The following is a 21,309-nucleotide window of genomic DNA, read 5'->3' as shown; positions in this document are numbered from 1 at the left end:
TGTTTTGAGCTATAAATGCTTCATAATATTATATTAAATCACATTAATCAGTTATTCTATTTTTTGTCAAGGTGTGTATTGGCACTCTGCATATATTTATAAAGCATCATATGACAAATTTTAACATAAATAAAAAATTTCACTGCTGGGACATAAAAGTGCCCGCAGTTGCAGAAATATATATATATATATATATATATGGGTCAATGACGTATAAGGATTTTCGACAGGCCAATTTTAAAATACTAAAAATAATAATGTCAAAAATCCTCATACGTCATTGACCCTTACATATATATAAAATTAAGTTGAGATAAGATGCTAAAATGGCAAGCATCACTTCACATTGTCACGGACATGGACAACTGAGAACAGGAAAGATTTTTCACTAAATACTTTGCGCATTTTATTGAAAAATTATGTGACCAAAACATCCACAACTGAATTGCTACAGCTATATTGCTGTAATTGCAATGTAAATTTGGAAAAACTTGAAGGCGGTCTTTTCTATTATTTTCTCTCAACTGTCCTGCTAAGAATGTGTTTTTATTTGTTAAAAAATGTGTTTATATATATATATATATATGGGTCAATGACGTGACGTCTAAATGTTCTGTACGACTGCATTTTGGCACCGTAGCTTCAGTCCTGCGCGTTAGCTTCTGGCTAACCTCCATCAGCGAGTCCTGCCCTGTCTTGCTCACAATTCACAACCGATTCCACCTTTAACGACACGACTTCACTGCACCCCGTCTCTGCCCCGCAGTCATGTCCGTGGTGACGTTATTAGGTTAAGCCAACTGCTAATAGTAATATTATGACGCTAACGTTAGCTACATGGCAGCTAAACGAGGTAGCAAACATCACGATATAACGCCAAAATATGAACTCACCATAAAAACCTCACAATTCACAACCAACTCCACTTTTAACGACACGACTTCACTGCACCCCGTCTCTGCCCCGCTGTCATGTCCGTGGTGACATGTTATTAGGTTAAGCCAACTGCTAATAGTAATATTATGTCGCTAACGTTAGCTACATGGCAGCCAAAAGAGGTAGCAAAAATCACGATATACTGTAACGCCAAAATAAACTCACAATGAAAACCATGCCTAGCTTACCTGTTGCATGCAGAGGTCGGTATTTGTAAAATACCACTCTTCTTCCGTCTTCTTCTGTCTTCAATCTTCTATCGTTTAAGTCTTCTTCTTCTACTTCTTCTTCTTGTGCAATATCCGCGGTTTTCCTTACATTCGCGGCTGATTGTACAGTGCAGTAATTTCATTGGCCAAAGGTTTCAGATTCCCGCGGTGTGTATTCGATTTCGCGGGAAGTGTATATCCTGACTTCCGGTACAAAAAGGCTCGACGATACACACCTTCACACACTTACCCACTTTTTGCTACCTTACGGGCCACTTTTTAGAGATGGAAAAAAAAGCAATGGTAGGATCAGGGGAGGCTGCTGAGCCTATTTTAATTGAAATCGAAGTGGGGTCCACCATTTTGGGCCCCACTCCGATTTTGGACCTCCTTAGGTGGATGTGCTCCCACCGATGGGAACCCACACCGATGTAAATGTTAGTACACACACACACACACACACACACACACACACACACACACACACACACACACACACACACACACACACACACACACACACAAAGGAAGACTGACGGCCATGTGACAGAACACCAATAAGTCAACAGAACAGATCTGCGTTCTCCACCCATCTGACATTTTCATTAAAGTGACACACGTTTGCATTTATGCATTTGTCAGACGCTTTCACCCAAAGTGATTAAACTTACAAATTTCATCAGTTCATGCATTCCCTGGGAATCAAAACCATGACTGTAGTGTTGCTCTGCACTTAAAACTCATCTTTGATCACCAAAATTACATATTTAAACGTTTTTCCTCGAAAACAAAACAAATATTCATGCCTTAAAATCTTGAATGTAACTCGACACCCTTGCCTCATTTAGTATACGCGGTTCTATGAATATGCAAATGAGCCCCGCCTCCACTCACTCACTCACTCAGAGATCCACTGGTTGACGATCACATGTTGATCTGATTGGTTACTAAAGAAATAAGACCCTTGAAGCCGTGTTTTACAGTGGATTTAGCATTAGCATATCCGCATCGTGCCAAACAACACCACTTAGCTGTTCTTAATCCACTGTTAAACACGGCTTCAAGGGGATTATTGCTTTTATAAAACGGTTACTCCATAAAAATATTCATTTTAATTATTGCTGTCAAAGTTAACGCGTTAATTATGCGTTACCGCAAAATCATATTAACGGCACTAATTTTTTTAACGCGCGATAAACTGCGTATTTTCAGTTTGACCCGTGACTCAACCCATAGTTGGAGAAATGGAGATACACAGCGTTGCACAGACACACCAATTTAGCGACATTGCAGACAGATTTGGCTCGATTATCAGGATTGTTGTGCAGATTAACATCTTGGAAGGGAGAGCTGGTTATGTTTAATTGGTCGCGTTTCAGTCACTATTTCATATTCATTCCGTTGTTTGACAACAGAAACAGTAAAATATACCAATGAAAACAGTTTTATTGAGAATTTAGCTTCATCAAAATGGGCACAGAGAGAGACAAACTAATGTAATAATAAATATTAAATGTACATTTAGCATTTTCAGAAGTTTTAGTAAATTGCTCAGTGCAAAGAAAGAGAAGTAATGGGAACCTGGTGTTTCTTTATTCTTTCTTCATGTGTCTAATAGACATGAACAAGTTCTTTGAAAAACATCTATAATCTTTGAAACATGTCTCGTCTTCATGCTCTATGTTGACTATGGTTTCAATAATAAACATACATTTGCATAAAGCATCCATATTTATCCATGCCCATAATGATTAGAGTATTACAAACTTGAAAAGTATTAATTTAAGGTACATTTAGAACAAAATGTGCGATTAATCGCGAGTTACCTCATGGCAATCATGCGATTAATCGCGATTACATTTTTTAATCGATTGACAGTCCTAATTTTTATATTTATTTTTTATTTAATGGCGGTTTGCACTTCATCTCAAAGGTGCATTACCGCCACCTAGACTGGAACCCTCAGATCACTTGGACGTGGTTGTGTACAAGAGGTAAAAATGATATAAATACTGTTCGTTTTATCACACAAACCGCTCGTTTCGTGTCTTAGGCCATCAATGTGCACTTACGACGGGGAATTGTTTAATTTGGACTTCTCTGTGCATCTCTCTGAGGCAGTGACCATAGACCTGCATTATATGACTGACAGACAAGAACGGTTTGACCTAAAAATATCAAAATTTAAACTACTGCGGAAACAAAGACACCTACATCAGGGTATCTGCACAATTTTTAAAGTCAAATTTAAGGCTTTTTAAGACCTGAAGAAATCAAAATTAATACCGTACATTAGGGGTGCGCAATATTGACAAAAATATGTCTCGATATTTTCAAAGTTTTGTTGATAATAATTAGATGATATTTTACTGATTTTGTTTTTGTACTGGTACCCTGGCTGGTTTAGGCCTGTTGTTGACAGCAGACTCGCAAATATATTCATATTTTTTATATTCTATGCAGTGGTCAGTTCACAGTAGTGACCGAAATTAACATTTTTATTAAGGGGCAATTTATTAACTAAAAAAATTATTAATTTGCCACCTTAAATTGATTTCCAGGGGCATTTTCACCTAAATATGGATTTTTTTCCAAACGTATTTAGAGGTATGCATCACCTTTTATGTCAAATTCTAACATTCAAATTAAATTGTATTAGAATAATTATATGTCAAATGAAATCATTAAATTAAAATCCATCCTTGCAGTGCAGAGGTTGTGTTGATGACACAAGCGGCATCAAAACTGGCATTAGCCTACTATATTTACACTTAATTTACAATTGCATAAATAAAGCTATTCAATATTTAAATATGAAATGATTTATAATTTTAACGTTTTAATTAAAAGATACTTTAAATATGAAACTAAAACCACCAGTAGTTGGCAGCAAGTCACTGTCTTAATAAGCGAGTCATTTATTCAACCGATTTATTCAAACGGCCGATTCATTCAGAAAAACAAGTGATTGTTCATTGAATCGTTAAAATGATTCGTTCAAAACGCGGATTTCAGTAAAAAAATAAATAAAAAAAATCATCGCTGTCTGTTGGACTACGGCTTCATTATGAAATTCTCGTCGGCGATATAAAGTGAAAATGGACAATATTGTGTCCAAAAAGTAACTCAATGTTAACTTTATTGTTAATTTAACTGTTGTATAAAATAAATAGCACATTTGCAATTGTGCACAGGAAAACGGCACTCTTGCTCATGTGATATTCTAACATAATAACATAATATGATATAAATATATAAGTCAAAAACTCATTTGGGGACATATCTATATATAACTGCACTGACACATCACGCAGTGAAAGCAAGAGAGACAAACGCGATGTCAGCTCGCACTCGCAATTGACTTTTTTTAGTGAATTTAAGACTTTTTATGGCCTTAAATTTAAAACATCTAAGACTTTTTAAGGATCCGCGGGAACCCTGCTACATCTTGGATGCTCTTGAGGCAAGCTAAAACATACCAAAAATTTATTTTCAAAGTGAACTATCCCTTTAAGTTTCAAACCATTTCATGTTTCCCTGTTATGTGTGTGTCTTAGGACTCTTATTTTGATAAGCAGTTCCTGTTCACATGGTTCCTGTGTTTGCCTTGTTTCTTTGGCTGTGTCTGAAATCACACACTCTCTTGAGTAGGCACTTCATTTCAATAAGTAATTACTTTAACAAGAAACGTCCTTTAAAAGTCCTTGGGGTTGATGTGAACTTCTGTTATAAATGCGATTCATAATAACTCATGAAAGTGGACCACTGTGGCATAGTTTTAGCATTGCTTCATGACCTTGACAGCGTAATGTATTTTTAATAGCTGCTCGATTCTAGATAACAAACCGAAACACATTCTCTGCATTTCTTGCATCTGCGGCTGACAATAACTAGAGCCGTTTTCTGTGTGAAAAGTATTGGTGGTAAATCCAAAGGGACAAATACTTCAATAACACGAAGAGAAGAAAGTAAACTAGCATCTGAGGATGTCAACGTACCCGCGGGGACTTAAAATAAACCTGATCTGAATCAATCTAAAACATCATTTATTTTATTTATGGATTATTTATATATTTGAGAACATCACCAAAGGGAGGTTTGGTCAGATTTAGCTTACGTACAGAGACTATTTACCAGCTAAACACACACAAATGTTCATTAAAATAAGTGCAGGAGTGTTTTGATTAACCCCTTAACTCCACCCGCCTTTTTTTAATAGACATGAAAATGCGCATGCCGAACTTAAATGGTTGTAATTCAAGAATGCTTTGGAATAAAGATGTAAGATTGGATCTTGTTTTAAAGAAGACATTTGGCATTTTTTTGTAGAAGTGAAATAAATTAAGAAAGTTAAACAGAAAAAAAGTTATAGAAGTTTGAGTTTATGAAAATGTACAATGTTAAAAATGTAATTATTCATATTTTATATAAAATATATATTTTCAAAACATGGAGGACTCTAAAAGTGCAAAAAAAATCAAAGGCAAAAATCTGAACAAGTTGTGTTTCAAATTTTAGGACGATATCTTAAAAAATGAGCGTTCAGTGAGATTTAGTTCGGGCGCAGTACCACACTTCTCCACTAGTGGACATTACTGCACATATAAGGGCGTCTCCATTTCCATATGTGGTTTGAGTCTGAGCCATTATTTTTACAATTTTCACACAATTTATGAAGTAGACATCCTATTCAGAAGTAGTGTTGGACGTTTGGCAGATTTTAAAATTAATTCAACCTCTAAGAAACACAAAAGATCACGTATGTACATTATAGCTCGCCGCCACATCACTAATGCTGAATCTATTATTGTTTTCTATATATTCAAAACATTTTCAGACCTTTTTTTCTAAAAGAATTGAATGGATGCTATCTCTTGAACTCTTCAACAAAACAAACTGAGGTTTCTACCATTCTTTCATGATTTTTCATGTTCATCACTATTTCAAAATAAAGGTCTGAACACGCCTTAGGAGGATGAACATATTCTTGCCGCAAATTGATAAATTACGGCTCATCTGTTATTTATTTTGAAAATCAGTCACCAAATATGTAAACTAGAGATTGTAAGCTTTCAAATGATATATAGTTAATCAAGATTAGTTTAGGTTTAGTATAGGATATTACTGTTGTAAATATGTAATGGCTGTGGGCCCTATGCATATATAAGGGGTTAAAAACAGCCTAAATCAACTCAGCAAAACATCAACTTAATATTTAAATTAAGAATTTAAACTTGAAAAGCATGTGAAATGGTCGCAATAGCCTTCTTATGTAACTCATCCTGTCTAATGAACATGATAAATGGATAGTTCACCCGAAAACATGTTTTGGGAAGCAAACAACTTTGGACCCCATTGACTTTCATTGAATGCACAAAAAAAAAATCTTCCTTTTGTATTTTCACAGAAGAAAGAAATTCATAGGTTTGGAACGGCATGAGGGCAAGTAAATATATAGATGTAATATATATATGATTCATTTCTGGCTGAACTATCGCTTAAAAAAAAAAAAAAAAAAAAAAACGTAGCTGAAAGCGTGACTTCTTGAATGGGCCGGATTGGTGCAGTAGATGTAGTGATGTGAACTGGGTTAATTCAGCAGAGATGCAGTGAGGTGTGTGTTAATACACTGCTCCACATTCAGCGTCTGCAGATCACAGGCCTGTCTCCGCTGAGGGATTCTGGGTAATGAGATGTAGGAGTCTCAGAGGGCATGTTCACTCCTGTGAACTTAATAACTGAGAGAGTTTGTGCGGATTCGGCACAACCACAATCACGCAAGAATAAATAACAATAAGCACAGCAGAACCACGCACAAACATGCTAGCGGTAAAAGAAACGCCGTACGGAAAACATGGACCGAATCCAAGGTGTTCACTACAACCCGCCAAAATAAAAGTTCAGTTTAACTTGAAGAAATTATGACAGAAATATATTATTATTGTAAGACAGAATGTACTTCTCAAAGTACTAGCAATATTAATGGTTAATTAAAACGTTGTTTTTAAGGAATATCAAAAGGTATTACAATTGTTCATCCATGTTTTAATTTTAAAGTCCGTCTGTGGTGAAAATCAAGTGTTTAATATTGTTTATGTGTCTATGTGGTGTTTTTAATATGCTTTAAGACAAACCATGCAAAGGGTGTAAAGCTACATTCAAGATATTTTAAGGCATGAATGATTTTTTTTTTCAAGGAAAAAACTTTAAATATGTAATTTTGGTGATTAAAGTTGAGTTTTAAGGGATAAAATGATTGACTACAGGGGGACTTTAACTATTTAACTATTGTAAAAAAGAAAAAAAAAAATTTTTGGGGGGGGTTTACTGTTCAAGTTTGCATTTATTTGATCACCATTTTTTAAAAATTTAAATCTAAAAAATTTAAATTATATTAAGGCACTATTATTGTTCAAATTGTATTAAATTGTTATCAATTAAATTGATTAGATATCACTTTGATTATTCAAATGTAATGCAACCATTGAAAAGGAATCCAGATCAATTTAAAAAAACGAAGAAGAAAAAAAAAAGAAGGAATTTAGTAAAAAATAAAACCATCAAAAATGGATATTGATCGATACGGTTAAGCTCAGAAAAAACAGAAGGTGAGTGAGTGCGTGAGATTTCTCGAGGTGATGTATTGATAAAAACTAATGCATGAGAAACTCTTCAAGCGGTTATATCCAGAGACGCGACCGGGTCATGCGCCAGTGATGCGGAGGGCCGGACAATGTGTTTGGTGAGCCTTTACAAGACATCATGTGGAAGAAGCATGTCCACATTACACTGGATTACACACAATACACTACACAACACAATACACACAACACACAATACACAATACACTACACAACAGGAAACCGATTAAACCAGGTTATAGCCATTTAAATATTGGCTATAATTATTCTTCTCAGTATATGCCTCTTATTTTATTTTACAGTAAATAAAAAATGATAGCCATAACATCATACACTCGCTACTTTACAATACACACTCTGGATGGGGAGATATACGATGTGTCTGTGTATATATATATACACACACAAGTGAATACATTAAATTTCAGTAATTCAACTTAAAAGGTGAAACTAATATATTATATAGACTCATTACATGCAAAGTGAGATATTTCAAGCCTTTATTTGTTATAATTGTGATGATTATGGCTTACAGATTATGAACCTTTTCACAACATTATAATTTTGAATTTAGGGTTTTCATTATCTGTAACCCATAATCATCACAATTATTACAAATAAAGGCTTGAAATATCTCACTTTGTATGTAATGAGTCTATATAATATATTAGTTTCACATTTAAAGTTGAATTACTGAAATAAATGAACTTTTGCACCATATTACACCTGTATGTCTGTTTGTTTGTTTGTTTAATAATTTTTTCCCTCTCGTATTATGCGTTTTTTTCATGTTTGTCGTCATCAAGCTTATTTGTCGGACACTTGCTTTTTTAACATCTATATTTGTTTTTTTTTTGCTGTTGTTTTCTTTATGTACTTCTCTGTATTGTATTGTTTGCTTAATAAAAAAAAGAAACTGTGGCGAGACGGTGTTCTCGGGTCACATGACCTCGCCGGCGTCTGAACACACAGTCACGCAGAGCGCATTACACAGCGCTGGACGGTATCCGAGGAATGTTGTTTTCCATCCGAGATCTGCGTCTGAGAGACAGAAGCACAGCATTAACTGGAGACGTGTGGATCCTCTTAACATATGAAGACCGACGGTGCCGTCTACTGATCATGTGTTCAGTCTGGGACACACACACACACACACACACACACACACACACACACACACACACACGCAACAAGCAGATTCTGCGTTACACACTCTCAGCATATTAGCTAATACACTAATAAAGCCTGACATACACTTCACAAGTTTTAGATCTGAAAGATTTTTAATATTTCTAAAAGAAGTCTCTTCTGGTGCATTTATTTGATTAAAAATACAAAAAAACAGTACAAATTATGAATATTATTCCAATGTAAATCATCAGTTTTCTATGTGAATATACAGTAAAGTGTAATTTATTCCTGTTGAATTTTCAGCATCATTACTCCAGTCTTCAGTGTCACATGATCCTTCACAAATCAGTATAATATGAGGATCTGATGATCAAACATTTATGATTATTATCAGTGTTAAAAACAGTTATTTACATTTTTATTTCAGGATTCTTTGATGAATAGAAAGTTCATAAGAACAGCATTTCTCTGAAATTGAATCTTTTGTAACATTATAAATTACTGTTCAAAAGTTAGAGGTCAGTAAGATTAAAAAAAAATTATTTTTGGATTAAATAAATAAAATAAATTAACACTTATTCATCAAGGACGAATTAAATTGATGAAAAGGGACAGTGAAGACATTTATAATGTTACAAAAGATTCGATTTCAGAGAAATGCTGTTCTTATGAACTTTCTATTCATCAAAGAATCCTGAAATTAAAATGTAAACAACTGTTTTTAACACTGATAATAATCATAAATGTTTATGATCATCAGATCATCATATTACACTGATTTGTGAAGGATCATGTGACACTGAAGACTGGAGTAATGATGATAAATTCAGATTTGATCACAGGAATAAATTACACTTTACTGTATATTCACATGGAAAACTGATATTTTAAATCGTAATAATATTTCATAATTAGGGCTGGGTATCGGGTCAGATGTTCCAAATCGATTCTCGATTCGACTCAATGAATATAGATTTAATACAAATCCTATATTTTTTTTTTTTTTTAAACGGTGAACAAGTTTACGAGTGGTTAATTAATAAAAAATAAATATAGCCACAAACCTGTATATTAAACTCTTTTTATTTTAGGTACTCGTGGTACATTAAAACCCAACTTCAAATGCATACAATGTCAGGATTTTGATGCAAGATGAAAATGTATAAATTTTAGAAAATTGAAAAGTCAGAACAGTCTTGATCAGATTTTCAGATTAAAGATTACGAAGCCAAAAATTTCTTTTTTGTGTGGATTGACGTGCATGTATGAATTGTTCACCACAAAACGATCAATTTAGGCAAACAAAGTAAATATGGTCAATTTTGATATCATGTGGACTTTAATATAAAACAAACATAACATCTCACAGCATCTGTAACATGGAGGCTGCAAGCTATGAACTGTGGAGGAAAACTAATACTGGCTTTTGGGTGATAGGTAAATAAATATGGAAAAAAACAAATTTTTGGCCTTTGAGAATCGATTTTGAATCGACCACGTTTTAAAAATCGACTTTTTTAGCCCAGCCATATTCATAATATTCCTGTTTTATATATATATGACCCTGGATCACTACACCAGTCTGGAGCCGCACGGGTATATCTGTGGCAATAGCAACTATACATTGTATGGGTCAAAATTATACTTTTTTTTAATGCCAAAAATCATGAGGATATTAAGATCATGTTCATGAAGATATTTAGTAAATTTCCAACCGTAAATATATAAAACATGTATTTTTGTGAGTGAATGCAGCACAATCGTGAACATAAATGCACAACTTTAAAGGAGATTTTCTCAATGTTTACATTTTTTTTTGCATCCTCAGATTCCAGATTTTCATTTTATTTATTCTGATTATTCGTGATGTATAAAACACACACACACACACACACACACACACACACACACACACACACACACACACACACACACACAAACACACACACACGCTTGTCTGTAAAAATACCCTGCCATGATGTAGGTAAATATTGCAACAACAAAAAAATGTAATAATTAAATATGATTAAATAATCTCCGTCGTATTGTTTTAATGAAAGTCGAAGTGAGAAACTACCTTTACTCTCTGCATTTACTGTAATTGGCTACAACTGCTATTTGCCCGAGGAGGCAGTTCATCTAATTGGAAAAACCTTGAGATCTGTATCAAATATATCCAGATATGGCTGAAAAATATCAAGACATATATTCTGTATCTACAGCATCAGCCAATCAGAACGAATAGAGAAACCTCTCAGATCCGAGTGTGAGTTCAGGACACAGTCGCCTGAAAAATGTATGTGCATAAAATATTGCAGCTCATAAATCAAACGGACTTTCTGAGATGTAATATTTCTAAAATTAAAAAATGCATGAGCTTCTACTTTGGGAAACAGCAGTTGGTCATGTTGAACAGCGGCGCCGGTGCGGAGATGAAGATGATGAAGATGATGAAGATGATGTCACAGGCTTTACTGTACTGATGAGTGTCTATTATTTATTTAATACTGCTCATATTGATAAAATACTGCTCAGTGTTATTAAAGCATCACTGAGATACTAGTTCTTATTCATATTTTGAATGTTTTTCATTTGATATTTTAGGTTTTCACTTTAATTGTAGTAATTTTGTTGTGTTTTTTGTCATTTTTATTATTATTTTTATTAAATTTTTTATATATTTTTTATTATAATTTTTTTGTACATCACATAAAAATTAAACGACAAATGGTGCTTTGGAAACTAAGGGTTATTATTAACTAAAATTATTACAAAAACATATCTTGAAATAATGTTGGAATAAAATAAAATATAAATATTAGTTGAAAAGGTATTGCCTTGGCAATAAACTGAAATAAGTTTAAGTTGAAGCACTAAAATTAGTAACTATAAATAAATAAAACTAAAACTGAAATATAAACAAATTACATCTAAATAGCAATATTTAAAAACACTAAAAACTAATAAAATGACAAAAGTACATAATGAAATTTGACAGAAAACTAAAATTAAGAGAATTTTTTTAAATATAAAATAAAAGTGAATTCAAATTATTAATAAAACTAAAATAAAAACTAAAACAACCCTGAAAAATTAATTTCTTTCATATATAATTCATTTTATTTAAGTTAAAGTGTTTTATTGTTTAAGCTTTAATTTGAGTATGTACACACACACACACACACACACACACACACACACACACGTGAAACTCGAAAATATTAGAATATGGTGCAAAAGTTCATTTATTTCAGAAATTCAGCTTAAAATGTGAAACTAATATACTATATAATTATATATATAGACTCATTACATGCAAAGTGAGATATTTCAAGCCTTTATTTGTTATAATTGTGATGATTATGACTTACAGCTTATGAATACCTTTTCTCAATATTCTAATTTTGAATTTGGGGTTTTCATAAGCTGTAAGCAATAATCATCACAATTATAACAAATAAAGGCTTGAAATATCTCACTTTGCATGTAATGAGTCTATATAATATATTAGTTTCTCCTTTTAAGTTGAATTACTGAAATAAATGAACTTTTGCACCATATTCACATATTTTCGAGTTTCACATATTATATTATATACTATAATAACCCACGGATAACAGTGAACACACTAACAGTAAATATTAATCCGACTGGGACATCAGTTTCCAGCGGCGCTCGAGTCTTCATCTGAAGAATGTACAGATCTAGTGTTCAAGGCTGAAGAGGAAGAGGAGGGACGGCTTCATCTCGACTCCTGAAGGTCCTTGAGTTTAGTTGTTAAACCATTGATTGTCTGAATGCCTCCATTATGCTAAATACAGTGACATCACAACAATCGCTATGGCAACACGTATTCAGCCGCGTGGATGAAGACGCGTCTCTCGCTGACACCGAAATCCAGACGCAGCTTCACCAGTCATACACACTTCAGCTTCGGCTCCGTCACCAAACACGCATTCATGCAGTCATGTTTATTAAAGCGGTTGATTATGATATCACTTTTCTAACTTTAGTTAGTGTGTAATGTTGCTGTTTGATCATACACAACATCTGCAAAGTTACAACGCTCAAAGTTCAGAGCAAAGGAAGATATTTGCTTTTAAAGAAAAGGACTACAACAAACGGCTGGAGGAACTACACAACATTCCTCCCGGTTAGTGACATCACCAACCCTAACATTTACATAAACCCCGCCCCCGGAACACGATTTATAGATTATCAAGACAGAATATGCTAATAAGTGACTAGAAGATAACTACACATAATCTGCATAAATTCATCAACTAACCATTCAGAAATGTCCTGTTCTTCTACATGTTGTCACTTCTTCTTGAGTCTCTCCATCATTGTCTGACTCCGGTTTCAACATAAAAGGCTAAAAGTTTTTCAGTGCATGTGTGTGTGTGTGTGTGTGTGAGGAGGTAATCGAAGCTCCGCCCCCTGTGCTGGGAGCAGCAGCTCATTTGCATTTAAAGGGACAGACACAACGGTGTGTTTTTGCTCACCCTCAAAAAGTGAAACTTTAACATGCGATATAAAAATATCTGTGGGGGTATTTTGAGCTAAAGCTTCACACACACACACACACACACACACACACACACACACACACACACACACACACACACACACACACACACACACACACACACACACACACACACACACACACACACACACACACACACACACACACACACACACACACACACACACACACACACACACACACACACACACACACACACACACACACACACACACACACACACACACACACACACACACACACACACACACACACACACACACACACACACACACACACACACACACACACACACACACACACACACACACACACACACACACACACACACACACACACACACACACACACACACACACACACACACACACACACACACACACACACACACACACACACACACACACACACACACACACACACACACACACACACACACACACACACACACACACTTATTTTACATCTTGTGAAAAGGCCATTATACCACCACTTTAGCACAAATGTAAATAAGAGTATTTTTACAGACTAATGAAAAATGTTATGATATTTCATTGCACTTTTAAGATACTTTTTTTTTTTTTTTGGAGCTTGACAGACTTGGTCAATGTGAGCTTGTAGATGCATGTAAAGAATTCGACCACATTTGCGATAATACTTTACGAAAGCACAGAGGAAATGCTGATTAACAGTAAAACGGCTTATCAAGACACACACTTCCTGACAGATGCGCTCGAGAACGACAGGCTGCATCTTAACTCACACACTATCAGTTATATGGAGTTTGCACTAATATAATTTCACAGTTCACTCTTAGAAAAACAGTTAAATGGGGTTGTGTGTAGATGTAGGGTTCTGGACTCAATAAAAAACACACAAAGGAGAAATGCAGAAGACTTACTTGCATGTTTAACAGGTTTTCTACTATGTTTACAAGCCGTTTAATTCATAATTAATTTCATTTACATTAAAAATGAATTAAAATGATCATACAATGATATATATATAAATCAACCCAAACTTTGCTTTCCCTTTCTATCCTCGCATAAATTAAAGGATTAGTTCACTTTCAAAAAATGTATAAGTTACTCACCCCGATGTCATCCAAGATGTCCATGTCTTTCTTTATTCAGTCGAAAAGAAATTTAGGTTTTTGAGGAAAACATTGCAGGATTTTTCTACGTATAATGGACGTCAATGGCAACCATCTCTCCCAATGTTCAAAAGAAGGATCAAATGTCCGTCTCAATGCAGCTTCAGTCTCCACACGATCCCAGTCGAGAGATAAGGGTCTTATCTAGCAAAGCGATCAGTCATTTTATAATTTTTTTTTACATTTATATACTTTTTAACCACAATTGACCGTTCGCAAAGACGCGCCCCCCTTAGTTACTGTCGCTATGTCCGACAAGCTACGCCGCTCTCACACACACCATGTTCTCACGCATTGAAAAACACATTGCGGAGCAGAGAGGACACTGACAACACACTGACAGACACAGACCAGGTTACTTTTGATATTAAACATATTAAATAAAGTCTCATCTTTCAAATTTGGTCATTTTTTAAAAGAAATGTTAACAATAAATAGCGTTTTGTGTCTCTTTAATGTGTGTGACAGATCGCTGTGTCGCCTCAGTTAAAGCCGCTCGTGAACCGATCATCTCTTCCTTCTAGTTCATTTATAGCATCAAATAAACATGAATGAACATCAGAAGGAATGTTGTTTTAACCGCGGAAAGACGTCAGTACACTCCGCTTCTCAAGCTCAAATCCTCCCATGTTAATCTACTAACTCTCCTGACGGCTTTGTCAGACAAAATGGCTGATGGCGAAGTATGATTGGTCAGATCACCTGTCAATCAAGCTCCCTGCGAAGGGTCAATAGAGCATCACAGTCCCGCCCACAGCCCGAGAGAGCTCTGGTGCCGGAAGTAAATTTCCCATTCATTTCTCCCATTGACTTTTGGAAAAATCTGTATCTAAAGAGTTTTAGAGCATGTCTGAGGATAACCAGCTACGGCTGAACTCATGAGCATACAACATATCATTTCGAGTGAAAAAACGAAGAGAAAATCCAAAAAAAGGCAAAGGTACAAGACTGTGTACATATTTTCATTTCCGAGCGAAGGAACTACTCATCCCATAACCCACCGCGCCTCACTGAAGTCGACTGAAGCCAACCGCGAAAGAGCCTTTTGAGTGAATTTTATATAGTGAATGTGTGGTTAATAGCAGTTCTTTCAGTAGTAATCGTGTAAATAAAAATAATAGTGTTTTATATAGGTATTGTGTATTGAATTTTATATTTATCATCGTGTATTTTATATTGTGTGCGTGTGTGAAAGCGGTTAACGATAACGTTAGCAACATGGTGCAGTGCTTTGTACCTGACTGCAAATCACCGCTCAGTCTGAGTCGTCAACACATGTGTGTTCAGTCAGTGTGTAGTTTGTGTTTTTATTTCAAAGCCCTTTATGACACCGGACACTCTGCTGACAGGACAGGTTGAGGTCCATGCTCATTTTCATGAAGTTATAGTTCATTCTTAATTGTAATAACATTTAATGTATTTTCTTAATATCCACAACGAGTGTAAATTAAAAAGTGATGGTCAGCAAACCAGAAAGTGCACAACGCCATCGGTCTGATGCATGGTCTGCTCTTGGACCATCATATTCAGTTTATTAACTTGCCATGAATTATTATACAAATGTTCAGTAAATGCATGAAGAGGTAACGTTATGCCTAGGTTAAATATTGTTTTGACAGCGGCATCATAAAATGCTTGATATGACTCATACCATATGAAGGCTACAGTAGCCTATCTAAAGTGAACGATAAGTAAGGGATAATGTAAAGCGAGGCGGTTGTTATAGCGAATACAACTCCCGAAAGGCTAACGTTAATTAACGTTATGAGCCCGACGCGAAGCGGAGGGGTCTTGAATCAGCTATAACAACCAACTCGCTATACATTATCCCGCTTATTACATGGCTACCTACCAAATAAATCAATAATTTGACACAAAATATTAATTAAAAAAGGAATGTATTGATTTAAAAACTATTTATATGGCTTCCGCTAAAGAAAACAGTCCGTTCCGTCTCTTCTGTTAGAATCCTGCTTCCATGGCAACGCTCTGTTTTTTCCACGGACCTTCGCGGGGTTTACACGATTTCCACCAATCAGATGCATCACTGTGGGATTGTGGGATTGTTTAGGATTGTGGGTAATGAAGTACTTATCCAAGACATCGCGAATAAAAGGCATTTATCTCAAAACAAGGTTAGTGCCCCATGAACTTTTGGCGTTTATATGAGCATATACAATCGCTTAGTACAGCCGTTGCTGGTTTTAAGTCTACCATGTATGGTTACGTTTTTATGGCTTATACCCCAAATGTCTATGGAGAAATTGTATTGAATTTTTACTTCCGGTACCGGCTGTGGGCGGGACTGTGATGCTCTATTGTTCGTCTTGTGCTGGTCTGCGACGCGCCACGCATTACGTCATCACGTTGGAAAGGTCACGGGTCACGTCATCTATCTAAGTTATTTGTCTGTGTACTCCGGTTCAAAAAAGTAGGGAAGGGCAAAAAATTTCTCATTTTCTCCTCCAACTTCAAAATAATCCGACATATTTGTTTACATTTTTTTTTTTTCGTGACCTTTCCAACGTGATGACGTAATCGCAGATCAGCACAAGACGAACAATTGTGGTTAAAAAGTATATACATTTCGTTGGCGCCGATAGCCTCGTGGGCAAGTGCGCTGACATGTAGCGCCGCTGCGCTTCGGGCGACCCGAGTTCGAGTCCCGGCTCGTGGACCTTTCCCGATCCCATCCCCCCGCTCTCTCTCCCATCTCACTTCCTGTCTAGATACTGTCCTATCCAATAAAAGTCACACAAAAAAAAAAGTCAAAAAAAAAAAAAAAAGTATATACATTTTAATTTTTTTAATAAAATGACCGATCGTTTCGCTGGATGAGGGATTGGGACTGGGATCGTGTGGAGACTGAAGCTGCATTGAGACGGACATTTGATCCTTCTCTGAACATTGGGATCGACGGTTGCCATTGAAGTCCATTATATGTAGAAAAATCCTGCAATGTTTTCCTCAAAAACCTAAAAAAAATTCGACTGAAGAAAGAAAGACATGGACATCTTGGATGACGTCGAGGTGAGTAAATTATCAGCAAAACATTTTTTTGGAAGTGAACTAATCCTTTAACTATAGCGTCCTGCGCCAACTAGTGAAGAAATATAAAACATTATATCTGATGTCTGAATCATTTTTGGTGTGACTGCATGAAGTGACTGACGGAACCATTTAAGATTATATATATATATTTTTTTTGTGATCAATTATTTATTTATTTTCTTACAATCATTATTTACACATTGGGGAGGAAACATCTTCGCAAAAAGAAAAACCTTAGGTTGATTACATCATCATTGGAAACATTCTGACGCCTGGTTTTCTGGTCATCATTAAACACAGAGCGGGACATTGTGTATATTAGATAAATATCGAATAATATTAAGATTAATATTGGTGGTCTGAGATTCTAGACAGACGTGGACAAGTGTAAATGCATCTGGTTGTTGAAGCCACATATGTGAATTTACTCCTCCCAAAATGGTCAAATGTGACCCTGGACCACAAAACACAAAACCAGTCACATGGGTCAATTTAAAAAAAATGAGATTTATACATAATATGAAAGCTGAATAAATAATCTTTCCATTGATGTGTGGTGTGTTAGGATAGGACAATATTTGGTCGAGACACAACTATTGAAAATCTGGAAAAAAATGTAAACATTGAGAAAATCTGCTTTAAAGTTGTGCATTTATGTTCACGATTGTGCTGCATTCACTCACAAAAATACATGTTTTATATATTTACGGCAGGACATTTACTAAATATCTTCATGGAACATGATCTTAATATCCTCATGATTTTAGGCATACATTTTTTTTTTTTAATTTTGACCCATACAATGTATAGTTGCTATTGCCACAGATATACCCATGCGGCTCCAGACTGGGTTTGTGCTCCAGGGTCACATGATATAAAATAAACGTGCAATAACGTATAACACCGGATCCCGGTAGGCATATCTGCCAGGGCTACAGTAACACGGCTCGCCACAGACACCACACATAACCCGCCGCCACACATCACTCTTCAGCCAAACGCAACTGAAAGCTCAACACACAATCGTCTTCATTAAAAGCAGTGAGACTACATGATGTTACCAGAGGTGATGACTCTCTCTCTCCTATTGCACTCTTTGATCTTGAAATAAGCCGATGATAAATAAAATGCAGTGCATTCTATAAAATAGATTAGTTGATTATGATTTAAATTACGCAAAGTTCAAAAAAACACATGCATTATTGCTGCATCATCAAATAATTCCTATTGAACATGGATTAGATCCATTTAATAAATACATAAATACAACAGAACAAATATGCAAATGTAGCATATGTCTATCAGTAGTTTTCAGGAAATGAAGTAATCAAATGTAAAATATATTTTTCATTGTATCATTTAAATATACATTAATTCTTACTAAAGTTATAAAAGATATTTAGTCAAGAGTAGCGAGTGATTTTTTTGTCTTTTGTTGTTTGATTAACATTAAGGCGAGACACTACTGTTCATTTCTAACTAGCAGATATCACCATTGAACTTTCCCAGTTGATTATCTACATTAAGATGAGATTTTTTTTTTTACAAGTTTTCTTTAATTTAACGTTTAAATATGCAAATTAGGCATTATCTAATTAAATATGCACTAATTTGCATATATTTAAAAAAACGAAATCTGAGTATTGGATAAAACCAGGTTAAAAATGATTTTTTCATTGTGTTCACATATTACATGGGAAAAAAAATTACAGAGGGATTTATGGATTTCTACTTTTGTTATCCTGTAAATCAGAATATACAGTCAATAGCCTTAAAAAATGGATTTTCGCCATGTTTTTTGGAATAAAATGTTATAGCCTATGAATCAGGCTAGGAATAATACATTTACAAATCCACTGATGTGGAGTTAACTATCTTCAATTAGCATATTCTGTCATGCTAATCTATAAATCGCTCGTACCACCCCTTTAAGAAATTATGATAAACATATACAATGTATAATAAAAAATGTACTTTAGTTTGACACAGAAAATGCATTAATTGCATTTTAAAATACTGATTAAATTGTTAAAACTTTTATGAATTAAATTGATTAGACATCTAATCAATTTAATGTATTAACCCATTAAAACAGAATCCCAAAAACAGAAAGGAAAATGGCCATTGGCATTATAAACAGAATGAATTTCTGTAAAGATGCATTATGAAAAGAGTTAAACAAATACAACTGACTCAGGCGATGTCAAAGTGTGCATCTGTGCATGCAAATATTACCCACAATGCTGTACTAAGAGGTGTTTGAAACAGTGCTCCTTTGATTTCGTTTTTTTTTTTTTTTTTTTTTTTTCACAATAAGCCTGAAAGTAAATATGTTATGAGACGATGAATTCACACAGATGCAAATGCTCACATGCAAATGAAAGCAGCATGCACCAGTTCGACGGCAGGTCAGTTAAATACCAGCAAACGGTCTTACTAAGAGCTCTTTAAAAAAAAAGCATGGAGAGCTTTCACGAGGAACTACAGATCGGATTTTCCCATCATTCAATGCAATATTATCAAAATGCGCATTCAGCAGAAGACTGTGAATCTGGGTTTGTTGCAAACCCACACACACACACACACACACACACACACTAGAGAGAAGAGCAGAGCCATTAGATACCGCAAGTCCACACAGACTGCGGCTCCTCCACGAGCTCTCTGGCATTTCTGAACGTCTTCAGCCGCATTAATTATTTAGGCTGGCCAATTAGCCCTCGCGAATCCAACGCCCTTAAGGAGAAGACAAATCCCAGACGCCACCGGACCGACAAACCTCAGTGCGATCCGCCATCACAAATGATTTAAAATGATTATGCTAACGTAACTTAAAGGATGAAAGTGACAGGTTTAACTTTAATACATGCAACCTCATGAATTATTCATCAGAAGATTAATACGTAGGAGATGGCCGAGGTCCTTGGGGCTTGTGTTTATGAGCATTAGGATGTGAAAGACAACGTCTCCCCGAGGCCTCAGTCGCTGTAGTGCATCTATTAGCGCGTTCAGGTTCTTGGCAGCATGCAAAAAACAATTACAGCAAGTATGTAAAGCCAATTACTGCTTTATTTTGCCATCAAACGTAAACCAATCAGCACTGTCACAGTCATTTTATGGCTTTAGGGGAAAGTGGTTAGGATGAGCTGAACACATTTCCTCCATGTTTCCCTCTTTTCCAGTCATTGAAGGAAAGTTGAACACAAAAAAAAAACATGGTGCAGTTTTACACCAAACTCCCTCTGATCCAATTCGCCTTTGGCTAAGCCACGCCCTAGAATGTAGATTGACCAATCACAGCGCGGCCAAGAACGAGCTCCCACACTTTTTCACAGCGCTCCATTGACTTTAACACAGGCGTCTCATATTTTTGGTCTCGGTAGGCTATTACCGTCGTAGTTTTATCAAAAATATGGTTAAACGTTGTGTCTGGGGCATTTGTAACACAGATACGCGTTTCCCAGAGAGGTTGGAGGGCGGTGTCCGTTTTTTCCCCTTCCCAAAACCGAAGTCAGATCCTGACAAGTGTCGTCTTTGTATTAAACTGTGTGGACGTCCTCAGTCAGCGAAACCCCTCAAGATCAACAACACACTTTTGTCTCTAAGATACATTTAGCTTTTAACCTTACTGTGAAGTTA

The sequence above is a fragment of the Phoxinus phoxinus genome (assembly GCF_949152265.1).
Source record: "Phoxinus phoxinus genome assembly, chromosome: 17".
NCBI classification, from domain to species: domain Eukaryota; kingdom Metazoa; phylum Chordata; class Actinopteri; order Cypriniformes; family Leuciscidae; genus Phoxinus; species Phoxinus phoxinus.
This window is presented reverse-complemented; position numbering follows the sequence as displayed.